Source organism: Anopheles coluzzii, chromosome 3 (genome assembly GCF_943734685.1).
Source record: "Anopheles coluzzii chromosome 3, AcolN3, whole genome shotgun sequence".
Taxonomy (NCBI): Eukaryota; Metazoa; Arthropoda; class Insecta; order Diptera; family Culicidae; genus Anopheles; species Anopheles coluzzii.
The window spans coordinates 45749882-45764672 of record NC_064671.1 but is presented as its reverse complement, the minus strand read 5'-3'; the positions used below and the strand labels follow the sequence as shown (position 1 = coordinate 45764672).

Sequence of the window (14791 nt, the reverse complement as noted above, 5' to 3'; positions counted from 1 at the left end):
TAGATGCAACTGCATGTTGTAGAAACAGCGCGGAGATCTTGTCTACTTCCCACTGTAAGCAAAGCTATCGGAAAGCTTTTACCGACAACTCACGGTGGTACTGCACGCTCCTGCCATGGGTATAATTTTGCCATGAAGACATTCAGAAAGGTTGTAATTGAGTTAAGGGTTCGTAGCCCACCGCTCTAAGTATACCTTATTTTCTTTACATTTTCCAATAATACCTACAGCGATTCTTTCTTTTACATGGCGGGGCAGATGAGTGGAAACGGTATGGGGATACCGAACGAAAGGGTAGGATTTTGATTTCCTCGTTCTGTGATTCACGGAAATTGTTCTACGTGCAAAAAAAAACTCTCAATTTCCCACGAATTAACGTTGCCCCACGGACAACTAGTTGCTAAACCTGCAGTAAAAATGTTGGCGAAGGTACAGAACAACCTTCGAAATAGCACATGGCCTTACATGCATTTTTCCTTTCTGTAAAACTAGATGTTTCACTATGTCGAAAAGTTAACTTGAACATAAAATTAGTAAACATTGTCTCCTGAAATTGATCAAGTTACATTTGATCAACCATCCCCTCTGTGGCGTTTATATAAATATTCATTTATTTTTTGTTTTAAATTATAGCTTCGTTCTCCAAAGATCAGAATATTTTTCCTTTCATGGATTATTGTTTGTGTTTGAGCAGATTTGGTTTACACTAACTATAACTGATACACCACTATCAACCAGAGCAATATATCTAACACATTTTTATCTGTTAACACTGCTATTGGTTATCGACAAAGCTAGAAACATCTGAGAAAGGAAGGTTTTGCAGACTTTATGATCCATTACAAGCTGCTTCAAAAGTTAACACCTTCGTACGGAAAGCAACGGAACGGAATGCTGATTATTATAATATTTTACTCACACACCCATCGTCTAATATCGTGGTGCGTAAAATAAACGTATGCCGGGTTTACACCATGCCTCCAACTGGTTCGTCGCATGGCCCAGTCACTCGGTCAGTCAGTCATTGCGGTGTCAATTCTACTAGCGCCCACCAGCATGGAATGTAAGGAAGGGTTGGTGGGTGGGTGGGTGGGTGGTTTGTTCGTTTCAAAATGTAGTCCACTTTTGGTTCCAAACAGTGTGTGTGGCGCTGGTAGCAAAAAGTGGTACAACGTTTTTCTATCGATCGCTCCCCGCGCGTCAACATCAGCAAAAACGTAGAGTAAAGGGAACAACACAACAGGGGCTTGGCTCTGTTCGCAATGCAACAGGTTGATGGAAGAAAAAAACACATACTTATATTAAACCCCCCTCCACTGCTGGCTGGATTACTCGTCGGCTATACTAGTTCGGGGTGGCTGCTAGCCTGGTTGGGTAGGCTTCCACACTATCCACCAGTTTTCCACCAGTAAACACCACTACTACAACAAGTTTGGTGGAGGGCGATGGAACAGCAAATACCATGGATGAATGTTACGGTACGATTAGCAGACCGAAAACCAACGAACCAACCAACAACTCCGACAAAGCTACCTCTATCGACCTTCCAACCAGCAATAACCTTCCCATTTGGAAGCTAGTGGTTAATGCGGATGCATAGAATGAAATATAGCTGTCCTCAGAAGTGCTGATGATTCGCATGAGACGTCATCAACAAACGAAAGATTCAACCAGTTCGTCTTGTACAGTGACACTACAGTCCAATGTAGCATTGCAGACTTGTAAAATGATATCCTTACTTGATAAAAAAATATGCTAAACGCACAAATACTGTGATAAATAAAAGAATGAATTATTATTGGTACGTTTACCAATGCTGCTTTGCGTGAGTAATTGGCAGAAAATTGACAAATTCAACTAGTCAATGCTACGATACAATTTAAACCACACAAGGTTAGACACAGTAATGCGTTTTGTCGCGCTCAGGGCGATCTGGGTAGTTTATAGAAGCTTGTTTCAACATCACTTCCTCTACGAACATGCAAATCGAATGTCACCATACCCTTCCCCAACAGTGATTTTTGCACTAAACCAATGCAAACATTAAGGACGTTTGTTAGGCAGCTTCAAAACCAACAAAAAAAAATACACAAACCAGTACAACGTTTCATATCGTTGGTGCTAGACTATTTCTCGAACTGAAAGTAAATCATTGCGGGTGTAAAAATGAAGGAAAACGACCATTACAGAAGGAAACAGCCACTGCAGTACGACCATATGTGAGTACATCTAGACCTACGACAGAGAAATAAAAATTATGCCGGTCACATTAATGCACGAAGAATCACATTCGTAGGCTATCATATGTCTTTAAAGCTGTCAAGCAATGCCACACAGTCATGCATCTTGGACCACATGATAGTGATCATCATCTTTATTTCATGCTATGTACGGTTCCAGTCTTTGCTGGCACAATCATCCCATCGATCGTTCCACGCGTGATGACGACACGGAGTTAGAGGAATGAAGAAAAAAAAACAAAACAACAACAAAGACATGAAACCAAACTACAGCTCAATGCCTTGCGGCAGTACAGAAAAAAATGATGCATCGCAATGAATTGCACTGCAACGATGCACTGACAGCGTAGATTCAGTGCACTCCCTGTGGCTCATGGGAACCACCTGCACCCACCATGACGACGACGGGAGAGATACAGCTCTATCCGCCGGGTGCAATTAAAGCAACAATTTATGTATGTTTGGGTAATTGTTGGCTTGTTGGAAGGGGGGACGGCACAGCCGATGGCGAAATGAAATGCGGTTCCACATGTTTCAAGTGCCAGCCAGAATCGGGTTTTGCTCAGCGGAAATACGGAAAAACAGCGTGTTCACAACACTCCGACGTGCGATGGTTTACAGCAATAGTAGAAAGAAAGTCGCCACCAAACAAAACCAACTGAAACACACTATTCATCTTACGCCAAATGCCGGTCAGACTTTTATGGTTCAATTATTATAGACACAATGTTTGGACTTGTCAGCAATGTGTGTTAAATAAAACAAATTATACATTTGCGAGCATCGTTGAAAGTTGAGCCATATTTTATAAGCACAGAAAAGTTGGCATCTTCTCTGCCAAGAAATATACAAACGCAACAATAAAAAAACTCGGCTTGTGCCAAGAAACCAGTCTCAATACACCCCAACATCTGCAGCCATTTCCAGTCTCCATCGCCTGTTCAAAAATGGCGCATTCAGACCAACAATCGATAATCAATTGACCAAAACACTAGATCCTCCCATACAGTACAGCTTTTCGTGCACGAGTTCAAATGTATTTTGCCGAAACGCGTACAGCCACGTGGTACAACAACCCACCCACGCTATAAACATATAAACGTGAAGCGATATAAACGAACGGTCTGATCAACGACACTGTCACTGGAATACGATGGGACGCTACATGGAATGCATCAAAATTTGAGTGTGCCTCTATGCAAACACACACACACACACACACACACACATCAGCCTGCCATGGTGCAAAAACAGAAGTTGATGACGCTAGTACGGGCGTTTCCAAATAGTGTTTGTGACTGAGATTTTGCACCGCATTTTGCCATCTAAAAAGCCTGCTCTAGTGTTGCCCTTTTGGAAGCAATCGTCGTTTTGGCACGGGAACCGAAAGAGCGTTGCGGCTCGGACCTTGGGTGCACTTTTGTCATTGTTTGTCGCATGATCGCCCTACCCTCTTGTCTGTCAGGTTGTTGTTGTAGGTGGCTAAAGGCCAACCGTGGCTTGTGTATCCGACCGACCCCACCCAACAGCAACCTCCTCATTGTATTTGGAAGGGAGCGGTGGTATAGTACGACATATTTTACGGCTACCACCATCCGGTTCAAGGTGAGCAACCTTGAACATTGGTCCGTGTGTATACGGCAGCAAGCAAGCAAGCAACCGGCTCTTGCTCAGAAAACATGCAATTGTTAGCACCGTGGGTACACCAGTGGGTTTGTCGAACACCGCTGAATTTAGCAAACGAATCTGCACGACGACGTGCTGGAGGAGCAAACCAACGTTACGATTGATTCGCGGTTGCATACTCCCGAGTCATAGCATTGGCAGCGTGTTGCAGCATACACTGTAGCCACAGATAATGGAGATCAATTTTCCCGCGAGCGAGGATGAAGGTGGTGATGATGATGATGTCTTTTAAATTCTGTCTGCGTTTCACAGCACTTCTATTTCACACACTAAGCCATTATTATTGCACAGATTGCACCCAAAGCCACACTAATAACAAATATTCATTCGGACGGACGTGTATGTTCAAACCACACAACTTCTTCAAATTTCAGAGATTTTTGGAGGCCATCCACTGGAAAGATGCTACACGGACACGGACTAGATGATGGTGGCGAACATATGGTTGTTACCCCAGTATAGCTTGCTGTGGAAACTTTCGAAGGTTGCCATAGTCACAAGATCACAACAATCAATCTGTTTGCAAGCTCCGCTTCGTTTGTTTCGAAAATTCAATTTTCATCACACGTCACACTTTTGATTCGCGAGTAAATCGCTTAGGAAAGAGCTATGTGTTGTGAAGGTGTCTTATTGCTTGTATCCATACTTAGCATGCTTAAAAGCACATTTAAGAAACGATGCAAGCTCATAAACAAACTGGAAGTGTGTAGACCGAACTACCTTAATTGTTTTATGCTGTATGTAAGAGTAAACTTTCATCAACCGAGAGTTTATAGAAGATGAGGGCGATTTTTTGTGTAACAGTCCTATTTACCAACCACGCTCAGCCGCATACACCATGGAAATGGCAACATGTTACAGAAAAAAAGCATTTCAACCCCAAGAAGTCGACCACCAGCAGCTGTCCAATCAAATTAATTCTACTTTCGTGCCAGATTCACAAATGGATACAGGCCCATAAAAGAAAAATAGCTCCACGATCCACGACCGTCGGTGACGAAATATACTGATCAGGGCCTGAAGGCACGTTATTTTCTTAGGGAGTTCGAACGGATTGCTGGCACCTCAGATCAAGGGATACAGCATACCAGGCAAGCATTACCGACGAATATACAAGACAAATGATTGTGTCGCTCACAAAGTGTTCGGCATTTACTGTCTCGAATACATGCCACTAGGTTAGCCGCGGTGCTTCGATTTCGAGGCCTTGCTGGTGTTATATCACACCAAGGTTGCTGGGGCACTGGTGATCACCACTGTTGCTCAAGAAGGCCTCCTTTATGCAATCACTCGTCTATCAGGCTCTCTTTCTTTATTTTTTCCATTCCAACTCTCTCACATACGGTCATATGTATCGTTTGAAGATATAAACAACATCATAAAACGGATTGCTCACGAGATATGGTATCGTTTGTTATGCTGCTCTACTCGATCCCCCTTGCTTGAATAGTTATGTTTTTGTCAAATCATAAAATGTCCTGATAAAAACAGACAAACAATCCGAAACGTAGCTGGAAAGCACCGTCAGAGAATACGCGTGATCAGTTCCAAGTCTTGTTTGGATGAAGATCTCCCAAATCCGGCAGATTTGAAAACTATTGGACAAACCTATCTCCAACGGTTGCAGGATGGAAAATGTGTCAATCAGTCAGCACTGGGCCGCTGGAAAGAAGGTTAGGTTTGATCGTACCGGTCTGTCTGAACTCTAAATTTGAACCACCGTTACCAAATCCAAATGTTCCCGATTTTGGATCCATTTGGTACACTACCGGTTATAGGAGCGGAGTTGAAACCTCCCATTCATTCCAAGCGCAGTTAGAAATCAAAAGTATTTTTACTATGGCAAAGCGTTTGGCAAAGACTTGAACACTTTGGTCGAGTATGACACCAATTTTGGGGAGCGCCAAAGAGAGAAACAGTTTTGGAAATAGAAGATTCCCACTTCGACAAAAAAAAACATCACTATTAGCGTTTCACAGACCAATGGCAACCCTACCATCCAGTGCAGTGCAAGCTTCGGAGTTTATGCGTGAGCATACACACCTCACAACGGGAACGCGCACGGGTTCTTCTACCTTTTTTCCGGAGGCCGCTTCATTTCGGCAATCGCACCACCGCAAGAGCACGATATGCGTGTTTGTGAGGAAATTGGGCGCACACCGAGCTGGCCACGCAGAGAGACCAGCGGCTGGCATGTTCGTGCGGGAGAAAGTAGGTTACCTTAGCGCGGTCGAACCGGCGAAGGTTGCGGACTGGGTTGCTGCTGTTGCTGCTGCCGATGGTGGTGTTGGCAACACAATACACACATACCCATCACTTCATGCGGAATGTTTGAATAGTTTGTTTTAACTTCTTTTTCACCGACTCGCGACTCGCGAGGAAGAAGCAACAACCGGGGAAGGGATCTGATTGTGGATGAAAGTCTCCCACTATTTCTCGCCAACAATACCGATCCCACCATTACTCGCGCACACCTGTACAAAGCTTTCGTTTGGAAGGTTGATCATCCTTGTGGTGAATCTCTCTTCTCTGCTGTTTTATTATTCATTTGGCAGCGCGCACATACTGCACCCCATGCGGCAAGGCAAACCCGATGGGCCTATGCCCGATGACAGTGAAAATATGTTTTAAAAATTCGAAAGAAACAGAAGGTGGCGTGGCATCAAGTGGATATCGGTGTAAATATTCATAAGCATTTGGTCAGGTGAAAGATTCGGGCAACTCGTACACATTCATCCACTGTGAGAAATCATGAGGGAAACGTCACATTCGAACGTATACCAGAAACGTTGGTGTGAAGACTGGAGACATGGATCCGCTCGAAACCGTCAATCGACACATTGGAATAGATTTTTTTTAAATTCTTCACCTTGAATACAGAATCATTTGCATACAAATGAATTTCTGAAGACAGGTAGAGAGAATTCCTTTAGCCGCGGGCGGCTGGATTTCCAGAAGAATGTAAAGTCAACTTCGGATACTTATTTCGAATTTGTTGATCGATATTTAGCTTCACGAAGTATAAATAATACAAAGTCAACGCTTACAGTGCTAGATGAGCACTTTATCTTGGTGGGAGAGTTTTATCATCAGCGAAACAGTTAACCATACGTTTCGCGCATTCTTTCCCGATTGTGTGTATTTGTACTTTTTTTTTCTTTTCAAAATCCAACCGGTTCATCGAACAGGTTTGGAGTTTATTTTAAGCCCACCAACGACACTAAACTCGCCCTGTGCTGCATGGTTAAAATCTTCAGTCGATTTGGCGTTCCCCTTTCAATGATAACTTCGCACTGCACAGCAGAAAGCTTTCAAATTTGACTGTTGTATGTGTGTATTTTCACTATCTTGCGAATGATTCGTTATATTTAATTTCGCAAATACGAATGAATGTATACGATAAAGATACAACCTAGTCTCTTTAGCTTCTTTTTAAGCATATCAAGTATAGTAGTTCTAGGGCTACCTCATTATCACTATATAACTATCCTGTTTAATACAATCTTTGTTGATAGTTATTGGCAACTAAACTTATCAAGAGCAACGACGTCATTTTTTAATATACACATGGTCATATGTATTGTTCGCATACAAAACATTTACCAATTAGAAAATATTACCACTAACGTTCTCTTTACTCAAAACTTGCAATCTTTCCAAGCAAGCCTATGAAATGTCCAACATTCCACAAGTGAATTGAACTTGAAAATTACTTTTCACGTTTAGCGAGCAGCGAGATGATACAGTCTCACTCGTTATGCTCTAGTTTTTATCAAACCCATTACTGAAAACTATTGCACTCTGCCGACTTCGTCTTCGCCCAAAAAATTAGGATTTTTCGGACCGCACTAAATCAATCTGTATCCATTTGGTGGCGGACCGATATCATAAAACTGCAAGCATGTTTCGCTTTACCACACTATGGTGTTCGTTCGCCTTGCCAAAAGACATTAAAAACTCCATCCAAGTACTAAAAAAGTGAAACTACAAAACACAAATTTACTGAATGTACTGCAGTTGAAAACCAATGGAAAATTTTAAAGACTATGTCATACGAACTACAAATAACATTACCTAGTTTTGAAGAATTAGCAAAACCAGTGTTAAAAAATATTAGAAAAGCAGGAAAATCACAAAAATAAAAAAAGTAGTTATATATATAGAATTCATAACCAATCAAAATACAACAGTGCTACAAACGGTAGAGCTAAGTAACTTAATAGATAAAACTATGTCTGACTATGTCCAATGACCTGTATTTTTTTTTTAATAAAAAGTACCATGCATCAATAACTGGCAGATATACAAATGAACGAAAAGTATCTGCAAATTATTAGTTTTTTAAACTTCATAACGTTTAAACAAACAAGACTGTATTCAATTCAGCACGAACGATTTGTTTATCCAACACGAACGGTCCAAAATGGTCGTATAGCTTAAGTTTTATTAAAACTTATTATTATTACACATTTAATGCTTTACAAAAACATACAACGCAATGGAAAATTATGGGCTTAAAATCCCAAGAATAATCTTTTAATGATCCAAATAATACGGCAATCTCTCATAAAGCTCATTATTTAAGCTTTTCCTCAAATCATGTCAGTAAACATTTTTCATGTTGGTAAAGAAGTGTCTCGACATTAAAAAACAGATCTGTTTCCTTTTATCTTGGCCTTCAGCATTACTACAAAGAAGGCAGGTAAACATTCTTAAAAATGGAACACAACAGAACATACAATCCCATTGAGAGCGACATATCGTTCGTACGCATACGGCGCAATAAAAAAAGGCTAAAGGGAACACCAAGACTGGTAATCCACGATATAAGATAAAGATAATCTAAAAATACTTCTCGAGCGTTCCCAATTCGAGTCATTCACAATTTCTTATCATAACATTTTACACCACACTTAAGCGAGGTGCTTTAATATCACATCAAATTGTTATACTAATTAGCACTTAGCACAACTGCTCTGCTCAGCGAATAGTGTGTATAATTACAATTGTTTTAACCAGCAATATGTAAAGAAATAATGTGCCAAAATAATTTTATATCAAATAAATTAAAATGAAATCAAATTCGTCGGCACACAATACGCTATTTCAAGATCACGCACTATAAGAATTTTTATATTGTATTATGTTTCCCCCTTCACTTTAACTAACACTGTTGTTTGTTGTTTATGCGATTGCGCAGTTTTGATTAACAATACATCTATAATCACTACAGGAAATCTTCTTGATATATGTTCAAGCACTGTATAATTTTCACATGCCACGAACTATCGATAACAATCACAGAATATCGCATTTCTATTCAATTTGGAAAACACCACCATTCACAAACAAGAATTACACGAGAATTACAAACAACAACATCATTGATCAACTGGAGGCACAGGTCGAAAATTCACACACAAACACCATTCAATTTCCCATCAGCCGACGTAGGCTTTTAAACGAACTGTGAGAAGAAACACATACATTTTACACTAAATGTACACCAACCGTAGAACCGTAGAAAACTTCCGTCAGGGTTTCGATTCATCAATAACTTTCAACAATATTTTAAAGTCATTATTGAAAAACAATCCACTGAAGCTTTTACGGGCTGCTAATTTCGCGCCGCGGGCACCAAATAAGCGTTCGTTGCCGTAGCGTTTACCGACCGAAAGTTCAACTGAAACTGAACGCCTAAACCGATCGCGCAACGGCATCAGCCGCGTCGCGCACGAAACGAACACATACCGCTTGGCCGCGTGTGTTCCCCCGTCTCACGGCTTCCCCAGCTCAAAAAGCCCTACGAAAGCGGACACACAGCGACCAATCCCATTATACGAACCAACCATTACGACGCGCCCGTCTACCTTATGCGTGGCGCATGCACTCTAGGGCTAAGCTAAGCGGTGCCCGCGGAACAGGCGGATGGAGACGCATCTCACGAAGCTCAGTTTCTCTCGCCGTGTGGTTCGCTCTTCCGGCACGATCACAACGAAAGGCGCGTGTTGTGCTACAGAAAGTTTCATCCAAACGGCCGGCCGGAATGATTCAACATGCTTGAAAACATGCTGCTGTTGGAAAACCGTGCTTAAGAGTACGTGGGCCAAAGATACATCACCAGGGGGTGTCTTGCAACGGAGAAAAAAACATATGCTTGTACATAAACATTCCACCGTACCACGTCGATTGCCGTGCGATGTTGCTATGAATGGAGCCCCAGTGGGAGCCAGTGTGGGGTTGAAAGCTTCACGAATACAACGATAAGAACGTGCACATACCGGTAACGTTAAACAGACCTGAATGTAACCAACACCTGGGCATAATCGAGCACTACAGATCATTTGTTGCTATTGGCATCAGCAGGTGGCAAACAGTAAACCCGATGTACAAACTAGTGCACTTTAATGATCATTTGTTTATGACCGTTCTTATTGTAATAGTTCTATAAATAATAGTTAAATTGAGTGCACAATCTTGTTTTGAGCTAATGTATGTTTAAAAAATGCTTTAAAACTACATGATTTTTAAATACAAATTGATGACCCTAGTTACAAAAAAGTTAAATTACAATATTTTCGTTGCATTTTTTACCTAAATAAAAAACATTGTCAGATTCAAGCCATTCTAAACACAGTAGTGTTTTGAAATACATCTTCCTCATTCGGTTGACACATCACTAACTCTTCCATCAAATGTATTGTGTGTTATTCAGTAGCACGAAAATCATATTAACCCCAGTTGCAAAAATGCAGTCACTTTGCTCATGCAGCTAGCAAAAACGTGATATAACACTTTCTGAAACCAGAGAGTTTAATCGTTCTATTCATGTCGTGGTCAGTTGTTAACCATTCGCTTAAACAATCACCCAAACTTCTATGAATTTGAAATTAAAATATTAAAATATTACATTAATATGTTAAACATAAACATATTAAAATTAAAAGTATTAAACATATAACCTAATACACAAAGGTGTAAGATAAACATTAAATTCGACTTCCTCTTTCTTTACCAGACTATTTTCAGCAAAATGCATAAAATGTTAGGCTTTGTCAATATTAAATTCAAACAAAATTAGGAACTCAAAAATAGCGGAAAAAACTCCTTCCTGTTCGTGTTTTTTCCGCTATTTTTGAGTTCCTAATTTTGTTTGAATTTAATATTGACAAATTTATACAATTAGGACAATTTATATATTCTTGAAAACACACAGTGGTACAATATTCCAGGGCAGCATGGTTGCTCAGATTATCTTTGCGACAAAACATATGTTGGCAAGATTAAGTATAAATAGTCCAACTACGATTCTAAGACTTCTAAGACGATTCTAAGAAGACTTAAGTATTTAAGAATTTATTGATATACTGATCTTTTGGTGTATATTTCTCACATTTTCGTCCTATTAGTTATTTGACTACAACATCTCATTTGATACATTGAAACATCACCTTTCAGCTTTCTTTTCTTTATTTTTATAGAGACTTTGAGCAGATTGGCATCATTCGCCAACCTTTTAGCTTTATACCCTTCTTGACCCAATTAATGATAGATCGTTAAGTAGGGGAGCATAGTTGGATGGGACGAAATGATCACCTGGATTTTTGGCAAATGGCAAAAATGTTTAAAATTACTTCTAATGATTTAAAAACATCAAATACAATGTTTTAAGCAAACCATGAATGTTTCATTACCTAAAGGCCGGGCTACATTGACCGAACTCCGTAGTGTAATTTTAATTTTCACTAGCGCATCTGGCGGAAGCTGGTGGAAGCTTTTTTGGTCGTCGAGGGAATGGTCATGCTGGATCTCAAATTTAAGTTATTTTTTCATCGTTTTTTTTTATGCGAAAATGGCTGAAATATTTGCACAACATATTTATCTATCAACTTCATAGCTTTTCCAGACCAGTTTAAGTAAAAAACATGGAAAAATAACATATTTTCTGAAGCGGCAACAAATTGTTTGGCAAATTCTTCAGTCAGCCGCCGCCAGATGCGCTAATGAAAATCGAAATTACGCTATGCAGTACGATCAATGTAGCCCTGCCTTAAGATTAAAAAAAAATAATAATAATTCAGAAAATAAAATTATTCCTCAAAACAATGTTATTTTGACCGTCTCAAAATAAGCTTTCGTAAGAATTTAGCACATAATTAGAGAAAAAAGAATGTGTATCTAGGCACATGACATTTATTTATGATTGACACGAAAAAAGTAGCATTTCAATTTAATGAAAGTTATTTTAATTTTAAGTATGTTAAATGTTTCGCTTGGGGCAAAATGGTCATTCCAGCTTCAGGCAAAATGGTCGTTCCAGTTTGGGGTAAAATGGTCGGTATGTTTTGACAGGACCAAAATGAAGAGGCTGTGGTGTATGCAAAGATCGCTAAAATATATTTGTTTTACATAAATGAACCTATATTATATGTTTATACTATCGAGAAGAAAAAAAATGTTGACAACATATGAATTATTAAGATTTTCCAGCATTTTCTATATTTTTAAAAATTTAACTAAATAGTTTAAAAAAAACACTTTAATGCGAAAGTTAAATCTCTACTCTTACAATTCTACCTGGATGCAAAAAATAAGAATATTTTCCAAAACTTAATCAGGAATTGATGGTAAAATATATAATTTGACTCATTATCCGTGTTATTCGCATATCCGTGCGAGGTCAGGTCCCGAGAAACCCGGATAAACGGCACTCCACTGTATTATATTATTAATCATCAGAATGCATTGTTGTCTTTTCACACCACAGCAGTACTAACAAGGAAGACTTGGCTGAACTTGATAGAATTGTAACTAATTTTTAAATCAATCTTTCAACTTTCACCATCTTTTCAAGGACCAACAAAATGTCAAGCCACAACTTGACCAAATGTTTAGTGACTAACGCATCCCAATTGTGTCGTATTATTATTTCTTACCGATCAGTTTACATTTTGTGCCATCAACTCCTGTTCCTATCATTTTTAAACACATCATCTAACTCACCTGTAAATAGAAGAACAAGAAAAATGATTAAAATTAGAAAGCAAGGTATAATGGCACTAAATTTAGCGGAAATTAAACTTAAATCATTTAAACTTTTCATTTGTTTTGCATGAGCCATACACTCTTAAAAGATGCGGATATATTAATACATCGCATGAAATAACCCAAACTATTTATAATATTTATAGCAAATGTATGTTTGCATTGCTTTTTATGTTGTTTTAGATTATTGCTTATTTCACCACTTAGCCGACTATCTGCAAAGGACTTCTCAACAAGCTTTTTTGATGGAGTGATAATTTCTGAACCCGAGAATAACACTCACGTTTGGTTGTGTTTGGAGTGCTTACATTTAGCACTTTGTGCATTCACAATGATTGACTGGCTCTCCAATATGACGCCGTACGTACAGACAACAAAGACACGTTTGTCACGTTGCTGTAGGTCTTCAGTTCTAAATCCCACAGTTCGCTTCAAAGAGGTGCAAAAAAACAGCTTAATAATGCTCCAAGTCGCTGCATACAACCATACAAGAAAAACGTGTCATTTCAAAGTTACCTCTAGTTGAGCGCAGAAAAGCCGAATGGAAGTATAGCTATTTTTAATTTCTCATTTCAAAAGCTTAGCGAAAGCTACCCTGAATGTGACGGTTTATATCCGTGCTAGTAAAGCAATGTTTGTTTATTCGGATACGGCACCGACTGCTTAGGGCTACACATCAGCCAACACGTGCCTTAGAACGCAAAGTGTCGCCCGATCCAATATGTTCCCGTGCTCATTTATTTTAGCATATGATTTATGTTTACGAGTAACGAGTAACTTTGCTAACACGTGACGTTTAACAGTTAAAAAATGCGGTCGACATTCGTTAAAATATATTCCTATTAAAATTTATGAACAAAAGAGAACACTACTTGAGACTTTCAAAACTCCTGAAGCATGGGTTGAACACCTGTGTCACTCTAAATCTGACCCATTACATGTTGCTTCAAATAAGCAGAAGAAAAATAATAACCAACTAGTCCATACCACATTCGATCCTGCTGTCAACAGTAAACAGTAAGGGAGAGAGCGAATAACTAAAAGGAGAAAGTGATCCTGTCTTTATAATCTGGACCCAAGATATGATGCAAATATTTCAAGTACAGCCACTGCTCATTTGAATAACAGCTCATCGATTAATAGGTGTGCTAGTTTAACCACCCTAGCGATCGATAATATCGTTTCCCGAAATGTAAAAGTAGGGGAACCAACATCCGCAAGCGATTTTGATTTTCTGTTTTATTGAAACGTTTTTTTTCTGTACGTATATTCCTTTGAAAAGACCAAAGTCTTTTCAATTATTTTATTGCATACTTTTAGCTTGGGAAAATAAGCTTTGTCACATAATATATATATATTTTTTTTTATTCAGGAGGGACGGCTTTGCCGTATTGCTGTCACATAATATATATGCTACGCATAAATAGTATCATTCACGAGATTTTACGCGAATATGCTATTTATAGACCATATCGATCGATGGTTACACACAAAAATTGGAAATGACAATACAAAGGATTTTGCATTAAAAGGATAATAGATTAATTATAACGTATCCGAACGATAAGGGCCGTATCTATCGCTGAGGGCTAATAAGGACGGATAGATATATTTCAAAAATAGCTTGTTCACTACAACGAGCCGCAAAAAATTCAAGAAAAATCTGTCATTTCATAACTTAATTAGAATTATTGCAAACACATCATTACTTTAACTAGTATCGTGTTATGAAAACCCATCTTGGAGTTAAATTTATAGTATTAGAGAATATAAGTTCTAGATACATAGGACAACACGATTCTTACATACCAAGATTCGCC

At 39.1% G+C, this 14791-nt stretch overlaps 1 protein-coding gene across 6 annotated transcripts in view; it reads right to left on the bottom strand.

Moving 5' to 3' along the window:
- The window catches only part of LOC120959980 (serine/threonine-protein kinase 4 homolog A), a 47064-nt gene that overhangs the window by 17415 nt on the left and 14858 nt on the right, over positions 1–14791 (bottom strand). For 2 of the 6 annotated variants that reach the window (XM_040383818.2, XM_040383820.2), the window contains exon 1: positions 9438–9627. The exons of 3 other annotated variants lie outside the window; for them this stretch is intronic. The gene's annotated coding sequence lies outside the window, so the exon portion shown is untranslated. Of the gene's footprint in view, positions 1–9413; positions 9628–14791 lie in introns of those variants that run through there. One more of the 6 variants, XM_040383819.2, reaches the window with a different exon arrangement.